Source organism: Heterodontus francisci, unplaced genomic scaffold (genome assembly GCF_036365525.1).
Source record: "Heterodontus francisci isolate sHetFra1 unplaced genomic scaffold, sHetFra1.hap1 HAP1_SCAFFOLD_102, whole genome shotgun sequence".
In the NCBI taxonomy this organism is placed as follows: domain Eukaryota; kingdom Metazoa; phylum Chordata; class Chondrichthyes; order Heterodontiformes; family Heterodontidae; genus Heterodontus; species Heterodontus francisci.
Window position 1 is genome coordinate 2,897,004 of NW_027140380.1, and position 3,015 is coordinate 2,900,018.

General features: G+C 47.2%; 1 non-coding gene across 1 annotated transcript; it reads right to left on the reverse strand.

Moving 5' to 3' along the window:
- Positions 1 to 1,032: 1,032 nt before the first annotated feature.
- Positions 1,033 to 1,104, reverse strand: trnat-cgu (transfer RNA threonine (anticodon CGU)). Its single transcript has one exon. It is a non-coding gene; the product is annotated as a tRNA-Thr (tRNA).
- Between the last annotated feature and the right edge of the window lie 1,911 nt (positions 1,105 to 3,015).

Here is a 3,015-nt window from a genome sequence, read left to right on the forward strand (position 1 = left end):
TGGTAGTAGAAGCAGATACATTAGGGCCATTTAAGCGACTCTTGGATAGGTACATGGATGATGCTTGAATGAAGCGTATGTAGGTAGTTTGATCTTAGAGTAGGTTAAAGGTTCGGCACAACATCGTGGGCCGACGGGCCTGCACTGTGCTGTACTGTTCTATGTTCTATGTTCCAGATGAAAGGATTGCATTAATCAATGGATTAGAATGTGGAGAGGCAGGAGAAAATGATGCCATTTTAAGTAGGGGGCCGGGGGTTAGTAGAAAGACCAGGGCTATTTTACTCTCTATCTCACTCCTTTCTTCTATCTGGCTCATTATCACATCCTCTCTCTCTCAGAGCGGTGGGAATCACTGGAACCCACACTTGTTGCTCAGGTTGTTTGGTTCCGGGAAAATACAAGGTCCACATCAGATTGACAGGAAGGATAAATATGATTCAGAGCCAATCATATTCCATTTAGTGATGTGTGCTCAGCCTTGTTATATCAGCAAAGGCAGCAGGAAATGCAAATCCTAAAGAGTTTTGATAGAGTGAAGAAGGAGAAAGTGTTGCCAGTGACAGAAGGGTCAGTAACCAGAGGAAACACATTTAAAGTAATTGACAAAAGAATTCGAGTTGTGATGAGGAGATTGTTTTTTCAGCAGTGTGTTGTTCTGGTCTGGAATGCAATCCTGAAAGGTCAGTGGAAGCAGATTCAATGTTAACTCTAAATGGATTTGGATATATACCTGACATGGAAAATCTAACAGGGCAATGGGGGAAAGGACAGGAGTGTGGGATGTGGGATTAATAGAATAGCTCTGTTCAATATCCGGCATATACACAGTAATAAGGTTCAGTGCTTGGACCTCAGATATTTTCACTCTATCAATGGCAGAGAAGGCTGGAGGAACCATGTGGCTACTCCTCACGTTCTTCCCCGTGTCCAGGATAAAGTGTAACATGACACTGATTTCCAGATGGCCAAAACAAATGCAACGCACATCTTTTGTGGAAACATCACATTTGAAGTGAGAAACTAATCAAAAGGCACAAACGGGGATTGAACCCGTGACTTTCAGTCTACGAGACTGACACCTTACCACTTGGCCACCATGCCTTTTGTTAATGAGCATCTGAGGCTCCAGAGGAGGATTTGTGATTCTTTTTCAATTTGGTTGAAACAGCATCGAGAAACATGCACAGAAATAAAGAGGGATTGTGGAATGGGTAACAGATCAGCCTCATTTACATCATCAGCATCATGAAATCTTCATTGAGACGTTCCATTCCCATCCTCAGCTTTTCTCACATCTGTACAATAATATAAGAGTGGACATTGGGTTGTTACTGGGCAGATTATATAAATAGACTATGTGCATCATCACAGGAAGTGATGTAATATAATCTGTACGGCACCTCATGGAGAGTTGTCGATGAAACCTTCAATGCAAGATGTGTAGAGTAAACTCAGGTTATTTTAACCGTCAGATTCTTATAAATTCTGTACTACGCCTTGACAGATATCAGAATATTATATGGGGGCCACAGTAAACCAAAGCGAAGATGGAGAAATCTTTGCCTGCACCTTTGAAAAGGTCACTGCACTGAACCAAGCCGACGAGTGGCCGAGTTGGTTCCAGAGGTTTGCAAGGTATCGTACTGCATCGGGTCGCGTGCAGAAGCCAGACATGGAGCAGGTCAGTACACTATTGTCTGCAATGAAGGGAGTGTGCAGGCAACATGCTCATGAAGAACAGAAGGCAACATGTGAAGAAGTTATTAAGGCACTGAAGACCTATTTTAATTGAGGAAAAAAATGTCATCGTGGAGCCAAAGTTAAAACGCTGCATTTGCTGACAACGCAACCACCAGGTGACGCTGTACTAGCACATGCGCAAATGCAGCATCTTCCACTGAAACGTCACTGTCTGTGACATTCAGGCAGCTGCCAGGATTAAAGATGGGTCTACTCAATTTATCACAGAAAACAACTTCGACCCAAAAATCCCCTCAAAGGTTGCCATCGCCGCCTCCGTCCCACCCCCAACAGTCCCCCGCTCCTTCTTGTGCATTCGCCAGTTATTTGGTACCAAGTCATCTTAATTCACCTAAAGTGAATTATTTTCGGAGCAGTGACTGTCGTTTCATAAGCAAATATGGCACATATCTACACAATGGACATGTTTTGGTTGATTCTCGGAGAACGTTGCGCTGTTTGAAGTCTCATTAGAAGGACAGCACCTCTGACAGTGCAGCACACCCTCTGTAATTCAGTGAGGTTTCATAGAGTCAAAGAGTTATACAGCACAGAAACAGGCCCTTCGGTCATCATGTCCGTGCCGGCCATCAAGTACCTATCTATTCTAATTCCATTTTCCAGCACGTGGCCGTAGCCTTGTATTCTGTGGCGTTTTGAGTGCTCATCTAGATACTTCTTAAATGTTGTGAGGGTTCCTGCCTCTACCACTCCTTCAGGCAGTGTGTTCCAGATTCCAACCACCCTCGAATTGAAACATTTTTTCCTCAAATCCCCTCTAAACAGTGCCATCCCATTCTCCGGACGATCATTCCCCGCTTCCCCCCATCCCACTCTCTGACTGCTCACTCCCCGCTTCACCCACCACCACCCCCATCCTGCTCTCTGGCCGCTCACACTCCAGGCCATGGGCTCTGCCGCTTCCCTCCTCTCGGCCACTCGCTCCAACATTGCCCCATCACCTCTCGAGGCTCGCCTTGCTTTATCGGGTGGTGCGGTGAAGAATGATCGAATGTTGGAGCGAGAGGCCGAGAGGAGGGAAGCAGCATGGCTTAGAGCTAGTGTCCGGAGGGACGTGGGGGGGAAGCGGGGCGTGAGTGGACGGAGAGAGGGCAGTGCGAGGGTGGGGGGGGGGGTAGCAAGCGGCCGGAGGGCGGGGGAGCAGGGTAGCGAGGAGCGGGCAGCGAGCGGCCTGGAGTGAGTGGCTGAAAGGGGGGAGAGAGTTTTCCCACGCATGCGCCATTTCGTCCTGGAAGACGTAGGCTGAGCACG